The sequence below is a fragment of the Mus musculus genome, chromosome 1 (assembly GCF_000001635.26).
Source record: "Mus musculus strain C57BL/6J chromosome 1, GRCm38.p6 C57BL/6J".
NCBI classification, from domain to species: domain Eukaryota; kingdom Metazoa; phylum Chordata; class Mammalia; order Rodentia; family Muridae; genus Mus; species Mus musculus.
In genome coordinates, this window is record NC_000067.6 from 132,689,350 (window position 1) to 132,706,243 (window position 16,894).

A 16,894-nucleotide genomic window follows, 5' to 3' on the forward strand; every position below is an offset into this window, starting at 1 on the left:
AATAACAAGGTCACTTTATTGCAAGGCCTCAGGGCAGTCGATTACCACTTAACAGCAGCCCCAGATGGGTAGGAGCCAGGGTCTGCTCAGGCTGCATACCCGCTCATTTGTTAATTGCAGTTCCCTGTTTCCAGCCTTAAACTCCCAGAATCCAGAGCAAATTAGGTTGCTCCAAAACCTAAGCACTGATTTACTCCCATGATTCTGCAAGCCCTTTTCCATCTTTGTACTGAAAAGAATTGAAAGTGGAACCTTGGGAGGCATAATGTGGCCACATTCACAGCAGGACTTCTATGTGCTTGGTGTGTGTGTGTGTGTGCGCGCGCGCACGTGCACTTGTGAGCACATGTATGTGCAGGCCCTCTTTTATTTCTTTCTATGTCATTTCTTGAGGCAGGGTCTTTTTTCTTGTTTGTTTGTTCATTAACGAGTCAGGGTCTTACATATATCCCTGGCAGGAGACCAGACTGGCCTGGAACTCACAGAGATCGACAGGCCTCTGTTTCCCAGTATTAAAGGCATGCTCCACCACACCCTGCATCAGGCAGGGGGGTCTCTGAACCCAGAGCTTACTTATAGGACTAATCTGGCTGGCCAGCTTGCCCTGGGGATTCCCACCTCCAGCTTCCAAGGGCTGATCACCACAGCCACCAGCATTTATATGGGTTTTGAGGACCTGAGCTCTAATCTCACACTCAATTGCCAACTGTTTCACCAGCTGAGCCATCTCCTCATCCCCACAGAATACTTTCTGTGAGCACTGAAAAAGTGGAAACAACCCAGATGTCCACTGAGCAACGATAGGTAAGGGCAAGACAACACATTCATGCCGAGGAGTATGCTAGACATTTGCAAGCTGATGCTCGCCTCAACTGGGTAAACATCCAAGGTTGGCTATTAAACCACTCGGGGAAAGAACTGCAGGCCCCACTTTCATGAGCTTCCTACAGTGCTCACATTCATCGACCAAGGAACCAGAACAGAAGCCGCCAAGGGGGAAGGATCAGGAGGTAGGGTATGGCAGGTAGGGTTTGGGAAGATGAGAAGGCTCTAGAGCCTGGGGCATGTAGACTGGGAGTTTCCAGTCATCACAGGCCACATAGCAAGACACCATTTAAAAGAAAAACCAATCAAATAAACAGAACTCGTAAAGGCTGGATGGTAATGGCTCTATAATGACACTGAATGTGTTTCCAACCACAGCCACATGCCTCAAAGTTTGGGAAGTGTTATATTGTGTATGACATTATAATTTTAGAAAAATCAACACAGGCTTTGTCCTGATGAAGTAAAGATCCTGGCATAGCTGTACCATAGGAGATAATAAGAGGCCAGGGTGTCTGAAACCAAAAACATCCCACAAGGTTGTAACAACCAGTTATCCTGTAAACTAGTCCCCAACCAAGAAATAGCCTCAGAAGTGCCTAGAATCAGCGTAGAGACTGCCTGGGCTCCCAGCTGTACTACTAACCAATTATGTGATACCAAGAGAGTCATTTTTTCCCCTGGGTCTCAGTTTCTTGGATTGTTCTGGGGGCTGAACTAGATGGCCTAAGGCCCTTCTAGGTAGGCCAAGGGATCTAAAGCAGGATCTTGCAGTAGCACCTGGGAGATTATTAAAATGCCAATCAGCACATCTCACTGTAACTTGGAGTCAGAAGCTCTGTGTGGGCACAGCAATCTGGGTTTAATCAGCTGCACTCTGTTTGAAGACCATGGAAATAAGAGATTTAGTAAGCTATTATAACTAATGAGCCGGGTAAACAAACTTTGGGAAAATAGAGAGTACAGACACACTAAGCAAACACATTACCAGATTAATAAAAATAAAGATAATAGTTCCCTTTTTAAAATCAGCTCTAAGTATAAAGTAGTAAATAATGTAAAAATCATAAATAATATACCCAAATGACTGCTGTCCTTCAAAGCTATTGGCCTGCCACCTGCTGCTCTAACTCTGTGACCATTGCTCAAAACATTATGAAATTGTATTTACAACCTATTTCTGAGTCAGTTTTGAAGCTGAGCAAAACTCAGCCTCATTTGTTTGGAACTAAAAGTCTCTTCAATCTGCTTAGTACGAGGCTGACTTGACTAGTGGCTTCTAAACACCAAATTGCCCCTCAAGGACACTCCCTGAAGATAGTCAAAGGTAATGCCCACCTTACAAAGGACGCAAGGGGAGTTTAGGAGTTCATCTTAGTCTAACCACACAAGAGGAACAAGAAATTTACTTCCTTGAAAATTCTGCCCAGAGCAACTGGATGGCTTGGAAGAGTCCAGATGAGGATCCAATTTTGATGGTGTCACAGAAGTCAGAGACCCCAAACCAGACCAATGGCTCCTTGCAATGAACATTTGCAAGTGAAGTTGTATGGACAGAGGGATAGACTGTGGGACACACGGTGACACACCACAGCTTCCATGATGTTTTTTATGCTTTGTTTATTTTGTTGTTGTTTGTTTATTTGTGTTTTATTTTGGTGGGGGCGGTTGCAAGGGTGAAGGGTGGGTATGAGGGGAGTCAGAGATGACTGGGAGATGAGTGGGGTGCATGATATGAAACTCACAAGGAATCAATAATGTGGAGAGAATCTCCTGTAGTGTGTGGAAGCATCACCTGTCAATAAAAATCTAATGGCCTATTAGGTGAGCCAGGAAACAGGAGGTGGGACATCCGGTAGAGACAGATAAAATTCTAAGAAAGAGTCAAGAACGGGAGTTATTTGCCCTGGGCTCAGAGGAGACAGTAGCAAGAAACTAAGAAGAGGTGACTAGCCATGTGGCAGCCATAGGCTGGAACAAATGGACTATATAAATTAGAGAACAATCCAAAGCTTATGGCCTAGGCAGTTATTCAAATATATGTCATTCTGAGAACCAAGAGGTCAGATAAATAGATAGATAGATAGATAGATAGATAGATAGATAGATAGATAGATAGATAAATAAATAAATAAAAGCAAGCTCATGACCATGCAATAAAAAGTTGAAAAACAAAAACAAAAACAATCCTGCCCAGGCCAATTGCCTGTGGACCTGGGAAGGGGGGACCTTACCAGACAAAGGCCATGCCCATCAGGCTGTGATGTCAAATCAGAAGATGAAGCTTGCAGCCCAGCCACTTTCTTTGTAAACAAGGCTCTTTTGAATTTACTAAATATTTTGGCAACAGCTTTGGTCAATTCTTTCTCCTTTGGTGGGCTGAGAACTATTTCTAGCTGCCCACGTAATCCAGTGAGCGCAGAGAGGGGGAGGGTTCTTTATCCACCAAGCCATACAGATTTTCTGGTCCTTGGGAAGGAGGTGCCCAGTGGATGGTGCCCGTGGGGAGAAGGGAGAGAGAAGGTTCCAGAGCTTCTGCTTGGCCCTGGCTCGAGGGCTTCCTGTTTGTTTCTCAGTTACCATTGGGAAGATTTTCATTAGACACTATATAAAGCTGCTCTTATAATCCCTCCATCACTGTTCTATAGACCTTTAAAGTCACCTCCCCCAACATCCTTACAGGTGACTCCAACACCAACTTCCCACAGTAAATTGAGCACTGTCCTCTTTTTCCTATGTCATAGAATGATCCTGGGAAATCAAGGACTGGAATCTGACTCTCTCCATAGTGGTGGACACAAGATCGACATTTAACCACTGTGCTGATGAAGAGGACAAAGCCCATACTGTCATGTACACCTACTGTGTGCTCGGCACAGAGGTGAGTCCTCTACTCAGTGTGACAACTCGGTTAACTGACTAACGTTCCTTTCAAACCATGGTTCACAAAGGTCAAAGAGCCTGTTTGAAGTCAAGGCGAGGAGTTCAAGTGCAAACCCCGAACACTCACTACCTGGCTCCCACAACTAAGGGCTAGCACAGTGCCTTCTCTGCCCCCCAGCACCTTCTTGCTCCCCTCTCTACAAAATCTTCAGAGGGAGAGGGGAGAAGGATAGGATTCATTACGCATGCGTAGCTAACAAGGTAATGTATGCCTGTCACTTCAAAATGTCTGAGGATGAAGCAGGAAGACAGGTGAGTTAGTTCTAAGCCAGCCTGGACCTCAAAGAAAGAGTATCTCAAAACAAACAAGCAAACAAGGCCAAAAGTTTACAAATGTATACGTGATTTTAAGAGCTACCAACTAGATCACTGGGCCTGGAGAGTGGGTGTCAGGTACAGCAGGTAGAGCCTTGAGTGACACAGGCCTTCTTCATTCGCAGGCCAGCTGTATATCCATCCCAGGCTATTCTACACCTGGCTGTCACCCTCTGGCTCAATGTTCTTAGAGCACAGTGCTGACCGGGTTCAGTGCCATCTACCACCCCTGAAAGCACCTGGGGGCGACATGGCAAGGGAGCCACATCAATGCCACTCTGTAGAAGAACGGATGTCACTCTGCTACCCAAACCAAGCTTACTGCTTTCTGGGAAGCACAACAGGATTCTGAGATGCTGGGGTACTGCTGTCCTTCCTCACTTCTGCCCAGCTCTTCTGGCCCCTTAAGGAGCTAGACGTGAGGACAGCAGGTTCTGTTCCTAGCTCTTCAGGTAGCTGGACTTGAGATACCTCATCCTTAGAATGAGGTCCCATCTGGCTTCTGATAGGCCTCTTAGCTGCTCACATCTACAGCCCTGTAACCAGGTTGCAGAAGCAGCAATGCCAGACGCACACACGCTGCCTACGCTGGCCAGACTCTACACAGCGGGGAATTGATGGAGATAGGACCTTATCCCAGTCAGCTCCTTGGAAACCTGACCTTACCCCCTACCCGTGCCAGCCGTGTCAAGCTCTGACATCTTCCAGGGAAAACACTGACCTCTGGCCTGACAGGTTCCCCACTAAACAAAGGATGGCAAGCTGCCGAGCTGAGGCTCATCCTCCTGAGGGCTGGGTCGCCCTCCACCTGCCAGCTGACTCTTGTGTACACAGATGCCCCACACCCCAGCTGTACAGCTATGGGAGGAGGATCGGTGCTCCCCAAGGGGGCCATCATGCTAACATAACTTCAAAGGGACATAAGTGACCAGGAAGGGGTCAGAAAGCAGAGTTCATGGGTCACGGCTCCAGTGAGGTCCCAGCCCCGTAAAGCCTGTCATTCAAATGCAGGCTTTTGGAGCCCTCCACATCTTTACTTTGGCCTGTCTAAGCTCAGACTCCATCTGGTCCACACAGATCTACTCCCCAGTGCCCACAAGCGCTTGTCCATGTGGCTTCTCAAACATTTGAATAAACTGTACATTTTCTGTCTGATACTAAAATTCACTCAAAATCTGCTTTCCAGAAAAGTCTCTGCTAGCCATCTCCAGTGTGCATCCTATGTGAAGTCCTGTGTGTGCCAGTTTCTAACCTGGACTGATACCCACTGATGGAACAAGGCTTTCATCAGCTCCTGTGAGCACATAGGGGGTCCCCTTCTCCACCATCAGGGCAATGTGAGACATTATCTTAAACCTAAGTCTACTTTCATGAAAAATGTCTTTCAATTGCAGATTAGGATTCCAAATGAGAAGTGTTGCCTTTATTATGGGGAAGACAATAGAATAACATATTGCAAACATTCTCCCGACATTCAATAGCATGCCCTGAGGTACAGTTTTTCACTCATTTATTATTTATCGAGTAGCTCACATGGGCCAAGCAAGGCCCTTGGCAATGAAGTTCCAGGGGTAAGCAAGACATTATCTTAGAACTCGGGAACTCACCTTTTGAATGGGCAGGATAACCAATAAAACATCAGATATGTAAATAATGCAAGTACAGATAACAGAAATATAAAGGTGGAAGAGAAGTGGGGTCGGGGAGGAAGGAAGTGCTGGCTTTCCATGGAGGGGTCAGAAATGATAACCAGACAGAGACCTGATAAAGAGAAGGCATAAACTGAGCGGTAATGGGAAAATGGCTCCAGGCAGAGTAGCAAAGAAAAACTCCTGGGCTGGTATCAACCCAAAGACCGGTGTGGTGTGCAGAATGTGGCGCATGAGTGGGGTGGGCCAGGTCAGATGGCCATGGGGGTGAGTCTGGTCATCCCCCTGAGGCACGAAGGGAGGTCCCTGGGGTTTGCAGTAGCGGGAAGAATTATTCCAGGACACTTGTTAAATCAAAGGAGATTAGGCTTACTCAAGACCACTGAAGTGGGAAGAGACCACTGCAACAGAATCCTGCAGTAGGGGAGAGACTGGACCTGATTCCTTAAGGAGCATGGGCAGAGGGTGGGTGGGGCTGTGCATGGAAACTAAGAGAAAGGTTAAACTAAACTGGCCTAAGGAGATTCTTGCCACACAGACCAGGGAGATCAGACATCACTTAATCCATGGAGGTTGAGGACCCTGGTCAGATACTAAGTCAGGGTGCTCAGGTCCTGAAATGGAAGGGTCTTGCCCAGTGACTCAGCAGAACCCAAGCTAAAACTGGATTTTTTTGCAAGAAGTACACAGCTAGGTCTGGGAAGAAGCCCAGGAACCTGACTAAGGTCTGGTCAAAAAGAATCTTTTGAGGGATGGAGAGGGAGGTTGTGATTGGGTCTAATCCTGCTATGTGGCCTAGGATGGTCTTGTGTTATTGAACCTTCTGTCTCCATCTCCTGGAGTGCTGGGATCACAGCCATGAGCAGCCATATCCATCAAGAGAAGAATCTTTGTCACATACAAAGAAGCCGTCTGTCTCTCCACCGATGGTTGCCTAATTTCCTGTGTGCTGTATTCCAGTGACCCTGGTTATTGCACTGGACAGGAAGGCCCCGGATGACATGGTCTATACCTTCTCTACCTTTTGATATCTTCCCCTTGGCTTCCAGGACAGGGTCCCACTCACAGAGAGCTAGCTTGTGTTGCTATCCATCCAGGGACACACTTCAGAGAGCATTGTCTCATTTAGCTTTGTCAGCCTCCAGAACTAGAAAGGCAGAGTGGCCTCCCTAACTGGGCTGTGCCCTCCTCCCTCTGTCCAGTGGCTCTGCACAGTGTGGCTGAACTCAGGGACACACCCTCATGGGTCCCGGGGGCTGAGGTGGTGTGCAGACAAAGCTAATCCCCTGCCTCTGTGAAGGGGTACCATCTTGGGAAAGCACCAACACCAGGCCTGTAATAGCTGCCATAAACAGCTTGCCTTGCTTCCACTACCACCATGCAGCCATAGCCCCAAGAGAGCCTCAGTTGCCTGTATCCATAGCAACCAGCATTTGTGAGCTACAGCCCCAGGAGGGAGGGCAAAAGGGCTGCTGCTCTTGAGTTAGCTTATTCAGTGAGAAGTCACTTTATTCAGCGAGGAGACATAATTTCTCTGGTCAGTGGGGGAAGCCCATGGTTTGGGCTTCTGACGGTTCAGCAATAGAAACCTGAAGTAAGACACAGAGAAAACCAGTAAGCCCAATTGGATTCCCTTCTTTTGACCCACTTTAGGTTTTGGTCTCCATCTTTTTCTCTCCCATCCTCTCCCTAAGTATTGCTTAGGAAGCTGAAGATCTCACATCTGAAACCAGTGTGGGTGACACAGGAAGGCCCTAACTCACAAACAAACAAGCAGATTTTTACTGCATGTAGCTGAAAAGGGTCTGTGGTTGCTTCCCGCTGGTCCAACCATTTTTTACCCTAACACCAGCATCTCCCCTGTGGTACCTTATGGTGAAGGTTATCCTCACTTGACCTCTTTCCACTCAAAAGATTCTCCAATAAAAATCTATCAACAGGAAGACAATGCTCTAAAGAAGGAAATCTCTCTACAAGCCACCCCAGCAGGGCTGGCTGGCCTCTCAGACGCGCCCCCTCCCTAGCCTCCTGGACAGTGGTCAAGAACCAGAGGACGGATGCAGTGACTCTGGCCTCGGGCAATTAACACTGCCAGCTGGGGAGGATTTTGCTCCAGGATACCCAGCTTTGTCCATTTTCCTGTCCTCATCCAGAAAACACCAACTGCTACCCCCTGAATTGGGACCCCAGATCAAAGAGGAGAATCAGAGATGAAAGGAGATGGGCCAGGCAGAGATCACTGCTGGCACTAGGCGGTGGGCACATGAGGCTTCATTAAGCTGCTCTCCCTATTTTTTATACGTTGTAAAAACAAAACAAACTCTTAATTATAATTCTATACTTTGCAAGAATTAGGGCAAGGAAGCCCCACACATTTCTCTTTCAAATGATAGAGGGAACTTCAGGTCTAGGTTTCTATTAGAGAGGAGAAGCCCAGGACGTTTCCCTAGCTCACTTGCTTGGAAGTCCCAGAAGTTTCTTAGGTTTGTGGAGGAACAATGTCAGCCTGTGTGAGCTGGAGCTGAGACTCTCCCCAGATCCTCATCCTACCTCACAGGGCTGTCATGTGAAAGATGGCGTTTGTGGCACCACGGTGACACCTTGAATGAACACAGTGGGTGCTTGATGACATTCATTTGTTTTCCTGATGAAATAATGATACTCTGTTGCAAGAGGCTCCTTGGAATCACAAACCACAAGTTAGCTGGTGGCCAAGATATCCTGAGAAGGGAGCTTTTAGAGAAAGACTCACAAAACTCCATTGACTAAGACCTGAGTCCCTACTATCCATCAAGGCTGATAGACCTACAACAGACTATCTGCTTGCTGGAGGCACGGACTAGAGGCATGGAGCAGGCCAGGGGCCATGAATGCAAGCGCTCAAGGCCCTTGAGTATCCACAAGACAAACAAGAGTTGCCAGGAGGATGCTGAACATTGGAGGTTGCAATGACATGAACAAATAGGTGTACACCAATGTTCACAAGAGCGCCAGAAGGCAGAAGCAACTCAGATGTCTGCCTACTAATAGATGGAAGACCAAAAGTGATATGTACATTGCTCTGATATTTAATGTCCCCCAACAGGCACGCATGGAGGGTGTTTTGTCCCCAGATGGAAGCATCATTTAGGGAGCTGGAGAAAGCTTGTCACTGGAGTGTGCCTCTGAAGATTGTACTGCCACCTATTTCTCTCCCTGTCATACCCCCATTTCCTGGCTACTGCAGTGTTCTTGATGGCTCTGGCCCACCACACCTTGCCTGATGTGATGAACTGATACCTCTAAAAATGTGAGCTAAGACATCCTTCCTTGAGTTGCTTCTCTTAGGGGGGGTCATCAGAGCAGAAAGAACACACAGAGTTTAATAATGTTAGCAGCCATAAGGAAGAAAATTCTGACCCTTGCTAAAACGTGATGAATACCGTGGGAAGTGGTACAAACACAAAGCAACAGAACTGGTATTATACAGGATTTACTAATAGGATTGCTTAGGAGACATTAAATCACACCAAGTAGAATTTAGCTCAGGGAGAGGGCCTTCGAACACCCCAAAGTTAAGTGGTATGCTAATCAAGCCTGTTAAAGATAAGCAAAACTAAGTGATGCTAGGATGTTAATATTTGTTCATCAGGACTGACCAGCCATTAGGCCCATCCTCAGAGAACATATTTTTAATAGGAAGCTTAAGTGTGCAGCACAAGGGTACAGCCACTGTTAAGTCCTGGCTAGTCATAAAGGCCCTATGGTGGTTTGAAAATGCTTGGCCCAGGGAGTAGCACTATTAAGAGGTGTGGCCTTGTTGGTGGAAGCGTGTCACTGTGGGGATGGGCAATGAGACTCTCCTCCTAACCACATGGGAGTCAGTCTGCTCCTGTCTGCCTTCGGAACAAGATGTAGAACTCTTGGCTCCTCCAGCAGCAGGCCTGCCTGTACACTGCCATGCTTCCTGCCTTGATGATAATGGACTAAACCTCTGAACCTGTAAGTCAGCCATAATTAAATGTTGTCTTTATAAGAGTTGCCTTGGTCATGGTGTCTATTCACAGCAGTAAAACCCTAACTAAGACAGACCCCCAATTTTCTTCTTTTTTTAAAATTTTTATTTATTTATTTGCTGGTTTTTTTTAACATTCTTTTTTTAAACTAGGTATTTTCTTCATTTACATTTCCAATGCTAACCCAAAAGTCCCCCATGCCCTCCTCGCCCACTCTCCTCTCTCCCCCCCCACCCCCCACTTCCACTTCTTGGCCCTGGTGTTCCCTGTACTGAGGCATATAAAGTTTGCAAGACCAATGGGCCTCTCTTTCCACTGATGGCCAACTGATGATACATATATATACAGCTAGAGACACGAACTCTGGGGGGTACTGGTTAGTTCATATTGTTGTTCCACCTATAGGGTTGCAGAACCCTTTAGCTCCTTGGGTACTTTCTCTAGCTCCTCCATTGGGGGCCGTGTGACCCATCCAATAGTTGACTGTGAGCATCCACTTCTGTGTTTGCTAGGCCCCAGCATAGTCTCACAAGAGACAGCTATATCTGGGTCCTTACAGCAAAATCTTGCTAGTGTATGCAATGGTGTCAGCGTTTGGAGGCTGATTATGGGATGGATCCCTGGATATGGCAATCACTAGATGGTCCATCCTTTCGTCACAGCTCCAAATTTTGTCTCTGCAACTCCTTCCATGGGTGTTTTGTTCCCATTTCTAGGAAGGGGCACAGTGTCCACACTTTGGTCTTCATTCTTCTAGAGTTTCATGCATTTGGCAAATTGTATCTTATATCTTGTGTATCCTAAGTTTCTGGGCTAATATCCACTTATCAATGAGTACATATTGTGCAAGTTCCTTTGTGATTGGGTTACCTCACTCAGGATGATGCCCTCCAGGTCCATCCATTTGCCTAGGAATTTCATAAATTCATTCTTTTTAATAGCTGAGTAGTACTCCATTGTGGTAATTATACCACATTTTCTGTATCCATTCCTCTGTTGAGGGGCATCTGGGTTCTTTCCAGCTTCTGGCTATTATAAATAAGGCTGCTAAGAACATAGTGGAGCATGTGTCCTCCTTACCTGTTGGGACATCTTCTGGATATATGCCCAGGAGAGGTATTGCGGGATCCTCCGGTAGTACTATGTCCAATTTTCTGAGGAACCGCCAGACTGATTTCCAGAGTGGTTGTACAAGCTTGCAATCCCACCAACAATGGAGGACTGTTCCTCTTTCTCCACATCCTCGCCAGTCTCTGCTGTCACCTGAATTTTTGATTTTAGCCATTCTGACTGTGTTGTGAGGTGGAATGTCAGGGTTGTTTTGATTTGCATTTCCCTGATGATTAAGGATGCTGAACATTTTTTCAGGTGCTTCTCAGCCATTCAGTATTCCTCAGGTGAGAATTCTTTGTTTAGCTCTGAGCCCCATTTTTAATGGGGTTATTTGATTTTCTGGAGTCCAGCTTCTTGAGTTCTTTATATATATTGGATATTAGTCCCCTATCAGATTTAGGATAGGTAAAGATCCTTTCCCAATCTGTTGGGGGCTTTTTTGTCTTATTGACGGTGTCTTTTGCCTTACAGAAGCTTTGCAATTTTATGAGGTCCCATTTGTCTTCTTAAGGAAAACATAATTTTGCCAGATACCCATGATAACCTGGGTAATAGTTATTCAAAAAGAACAATACTTGTATACTTAAGAAATAATCCTGACAATATCTTTGCTATATAAGTCTCTCATCTAGCCAAATGGCCAGACTTGGGGTCTCCTGATCTGTTTAAACTGTTCAAAGTCTAGCTTCAGGCTGTGACCTAACAGAGATTTCAGGATAACAGAATACGTAAAATTCATAAGCCTAAGTTGTATACAAGTTATTGAAATCTTCTATTTAAGGCCAGCTCCCATTTGAGCATGAGCCAGACCTGGACCCACATGTGCTATCAGAGCCTTTTCCTTTATGAATCTGTAAGTGTACAAGAGTGATTTCTCACTGGAAAGGAATATTATTTCTGTAACAAAATAAGCCAAACACAAAAAGACAAATGATGAATGGCTGCATCTATCTGAGTTCCTGATATAGTTAAACTTGCAGAGGCAGAGGCGGCATGGCACTTATCTATCAGGGGACAGAAGGAAGGAAAATGGAGAGTTAATGTCTAATGAGAATGCTTTTGCATTGGGAGTGAGGCAGCATAGAGAGGCAGGGAAATGAAAAAGACACGGGAAGAGGAAGGACCACCTTACTGTGGGATCTGGCTGAGCAGCCAGAATTTCAACATAACTGAAACCAGGACTACTTAGAGACAGATAGACTATCCAAGAGATATCTCGAGGGTATTAAGAATAACAGACCATGCCTAGTGAAGACCAGAGTGTCTTCGGCCTTCAGTTTACACTTCTCCATCATCCATACACCTAAGCAATGCATCTCATAAAAACCACCTTGCAATGTCATTCATGAAAGGAAATCACTAAAGAAAAATGGGCCTAGCAGTTCATGTACATTTTTACTTACTTTTAGAACTATTCTAATTTCAAACTTTGATGTTTAAACCGTGTTGTAAGTTATATCCTTTAAATATTAATGTAACTTTGGAGGCCATGGAATCACACACACACACACACACACACACACACACACACACACACACACACACCACATACACCATGAAAACACCCAAGAGCCCTCTCTCAAGAAGCCCACACCCATGTCCCTGACTGTGCATTGACCTTTTCTTACTGGAATCTCTGTCTAATTACTCAATAAGCTCACCTTGCTGTACTCACTTATCCTGGAATTGTGTACAGATGCTTTTTTTTTTAACCTGGAGGGTAAAGTCTCTCCCTAAAGGCAAGAAGAAGTAACACAAAGAATCCAACTTATATATTGGACACTGAGTCCATTTATCCAAAAGCCAAATCTTCAGTGGCACATGGCCATCAGAGGTCACCTAGGACCAGGGGCTGTGGGAAGGAGGACAGACTGCACATGGGATGATGGAACTAGAGACTCCATCTTCCATGGGAGAGAGGGCACTTGAAATGTGTGTGTATGTGTTGCACATTCTTGTCAAAACTAACCTACTGTGCCCTTAAGAAATGCACATTTTCCTGAGTGTATATTATACCTGACTATGTTGATGTGAAGTCAAGAGAAGGGTATATATAGCTCAGAGGTAGAATTAACATTTAGCATCTGTGACGCTCCAACACTACAAGCACAGCCAACTACAGAGAACAAAATTGCAACTGGCCTGTGATTAGTGAAGCCTCGGAGCAGTCACTGCTGGCTTCCCCATGGAAGACACAGCAGGGGAGCTGAAGGCTGTGTAGAGCGTTGAGCTAGCACTCAGAACCTGCTGGAGGCCAAGGCTGACAGTCACTCGGGATTGCACAAGTCTCTGGCCCTGTGGCCTCTTGGATGATCTGCAAGCATTTGGCTGAATGCTCCCTCCCAGCCTGTTTTTGGCGCACACCTTTGATCCCAGCACTCGGGAGGCAGAGGCAGGCGGATTTCTGAGTTCGAGGCCAGCCTGGTCTACAAAGTGAGTTCCAAGACAGCCAGAGCTATACAGAGAAACCCTGTCTCGAAAAAAAAGAAAAAAGAAAAGAAACATCTGAGGTGGGTGGATAGGGCAACACCCTCTCAGAAGCAAAGGGGGAGAGGATGGAGTGAAGAACTCAGGGTGGGGGGACTGGGGAGGGGGGCAACATTTAGAATGTAAATAAATAAAAGCATTTAATAAAATGAATAAATAAATAAGAAGCTCCTGAATTGCCAATACTGTATTGCTCAGCCACGTCCAGATTGCCTTCTCTGTTCTTTCCCCTCCCCCAGTCATCTTGTGGTTTCTGAGAGCCTAGACGCCTTTCCTCTCTATCCTGGTCTAACCTGAAGACTTCAAGGGACCCTGAAAAGCTACACCCTTCCCTCCAACCCTTCTCTTCAGGCTATTCTGGGTGTGGGGTGGGGAGAGGTGGGTAGTCTGGAGACAGGACCATGCCAAGCTTGAGTTTGCTCACTCAGAAAACCAGCTCCTATATAACAGGAGCTTTGGTGTGCTGCTATCAGTCCTCTGTAACCACGCACCTTCTAGAGGCCCAGTGGCTCTAAGGTAAACACAAAGACCCATGTGTAAGCCTTCGCTCTGCCACCTGGCCCCTGTGTGGCTGTCAACAAGTCACTTACTCGGCCTGACTCCCCATCTATAAAATAAGGCTTGTGGTCTCTACCTCACCAGGCTACCGGACTCCTTGAGAATACAGGTGGAAAGAATATAGCAATGGAAGTTTCCTTTACCAGAGTGAGGGACACCGTGCTCACACTGGAAATATACCAGGTCAGCATGTTCATGTCAACATGAAGATGTGGGTCCTCAAAAAAAAAGTTAAAGTTGAGAGAGAAGCTCCCTTTAGAAATGCAAAACATGCTTGAGTCTCTGGGAAGTATACACAGAGGTGAGGTTCAAACCCGGTGGGAGGCTGCGGAAGACAGGGAGGGAAGAGGGTACAGGCTGAGGAGGGCAGGAGGCGGAGCAGGTGTAATCAGGACAGGAGCCAGGGGGTGGAGAGCGGGGTGGAGGATCCAGGATGACTGCTGCAGATGCAAGAACTGGAGGCAGGGCCCCAGGGAGCCCGCTGTAGCACAAAGAGGGTGTGGAATAAAGCCAGGTCCCCAGGCAGTGGGGATATTGCTGAGCTGTGAGAAAGACACAGGAAGTAAGAAACTGGCACCAAAGGCAAGAGAGCTCTCACCTCCAGAGACCCCAAACAAGACCAAAGACAGTCTGGCTAGAAGTAGCTAGCAGTGAGTATGTGGCCCAGCGCTGGCTCCTAGAACTACAGGATGCAGCAGGAACCGGGGGCGGGGGGCGGGGAGGGGGCGGCGGCGCGGAGTTAGTAACCTGAATCAGACTTAGCTGGGCTCATCTACATGGGGCTGGTACTGTAGTACAAAATGGCTTGGGGCTGGGAAAAATCACACAGTGACCACACGCACACGGACGGGGGGGGGGGGTCTCCTCCCTCCTCCTGTGTTCCTGGTTTCCAGCATATCAGTTCCGGCCAAGTCTGAGGCAGGCATTATTAATAGCACACCTGACAGGTGAAGAGACGTAAGGTGGAACTGAATAGGAAGCAGGCAGGAACTGACCACGATGCTTCCTGACTCCCAGGATGCTGGCTGTCCTTCCCCTCACAGCTCCTCAGAAGGAAGGCATTCTCCTCAGAGTGGCTGCCTTACCACAGACTGTATGGCAGAGAAGAGGGAGGTGCCCCAGACACACCCGGACTTCTCACAAGTCTCTCTGCAGGTCTTTCCTCTGGCACATGCATAGGATTATGGATCCTCCTTGCAGAAGCAAAGCACAGCCTGGACTTTGCAGTAGGAATCTTGAGACCGGAGTGGGACAGATGCCTCAGGCTTCTTTCTAGGTAATACACTCACCCTACTGAAGGGTGTAAAGAAAGCTCCATCAAGCCCAGCTCCTTGGGGATGTTTCTTCCTCTCTGGGGAATTCTCAAGCAACCTTGGCCTCTCCCTAGAATCCACCATCCCAGCATGGTTCTTAGAGTGGCCTATGCTTGCCGATCCACAGTCTAGCATCTCATCTATGGAAATGGCGGCTGCTCTAACGTACAGAAGACAACTGCCGCAGTCCTCAGAAGGAAGAGTGCTGGGTGGACATCAGTCCAAGGTCCAGCCTCCAGGACTCTACTTAAGAAGCAGGGCTCTCCAAGTTCTCTAAGGAAAAACACTCACATGGTCCCTCACTGGCATGAGGTATTTCTTTTGAGTCAGACCATATTCTTTATCAGAATAATCCTCTCAGTCATCAACCCCTGAGGACTCAGGATAAGCACTTCGAGAACATATGTTCTTGGGCCCTGCTACCGGTTGTGACATTAGACGGCATGCTAACTTCTCTCTCCTCAGTTTCCTTGATTCTAAGGTCGGGACTGCTGGCATTTAGTCTAGGCTCTGCCCCACAGTTACCTGGCAACAGCCAGTTGTACCTGACTCACTATAAAAGGGGCTGCTTGTCCCGCCCTTGATCTCTTCTCTTTGCTCCCTACTTACCCTCTTCCCCCTCTCTCCCCATTCCCCTTACCTCCTCTCTCCCCATGTGCTCATGGCCAGCCCCTCTACTCCTCTTCTGAGTCTGTCTGTCTGTCTGTCTGTCTGTCTGTCTGTCTCTGACTCTGTCTCTGTCTCTACTCTCTCAACTCCCCTCCCCATGCCCTGAATAAACTCTATATTATACTGTCCTGTCCCATCCGCATGGCTGGCCCCTCAGAGGAAAGGGATGCCTCAGCATGGGCTCACAGAGGCACTCCCTTCCCCCACACCTTACCACACTGCCACCAAACATACCTCTGGTTTCTCCTATCTTTTTATAAAACACAAGGATAGTAAAAGTTGTTGGGAGGGCTGTGTCTGAGTCACTTGGCCCTGTTGGCATCCAGTGCTCAGGGAAGGGCCTGACACTGGGTAAGACCTCAGTGAGCAGAAGCTACAGTCATGACTGTGTTACCAACCTGGGGCAAGACCAACTTGCTGGTTCCTTCCAGTGTACCATGAGCCTTGACCTCAGAGAAAGAACTGTGACCAACAACTTGGTCTACTTTGGCCTCTATGAGAAGACCTTGTTTGCTTCCTAATCCTTCCAGTAACTGCTCCTAACAACTGACAAGCATGTGACAGAGCCAATAGTTTCCACTCTTGCCCCCCTAAAGGCGTGTCAGAGGTCATTGGGTCATTCCTCCAAGCCAGGTGTCCTCCAGGCAGCCTATGGTTGATTGACAAGACAAGCCACATCCTCTGTAGGCAGAAAAGCAGGTGGCCTGGGATGCACATCACAGAAACAGCCTGCTCCCAGGACCAGGGGATGCTGCATTGGACGATGGGGGCCGGGACAACTGTGATTGTGTTTGGTGTCTCCTCCTTGGGCCCCACAGAAGCTCCTGGCATGCTCTTTTTTGTGCTCTATGGTAAGGGGGCATGCTAGACATTCCCATCTCCTGACACTGCCCTTGAGGGAGGACTGGGCTGCCTTTAAAGACTGACCTCAAGGTTCAGCAAGCAACGCGATATTCCTTCAGTACCTGGGATCTGTTCCTTCTGGACCTAATGTTGTATTTCTAAGATATATATATATCACTGACTC

The 16,894-nt window shown here is 47.2% G+C and overlaps 1 protein-coding gene across 38 annotated transcripts in view; it reads right to left on the minus strand.

Moving 5' to 3' along the window:
- The window catches only part of Nfasc (neurofascin), a 177,159-nt gene that overhangs the window by 124,660 nt on the left and 35,605 nt on the right, over positions 1-16,894 (minus strand). The window lies entirely within an intron of this gene.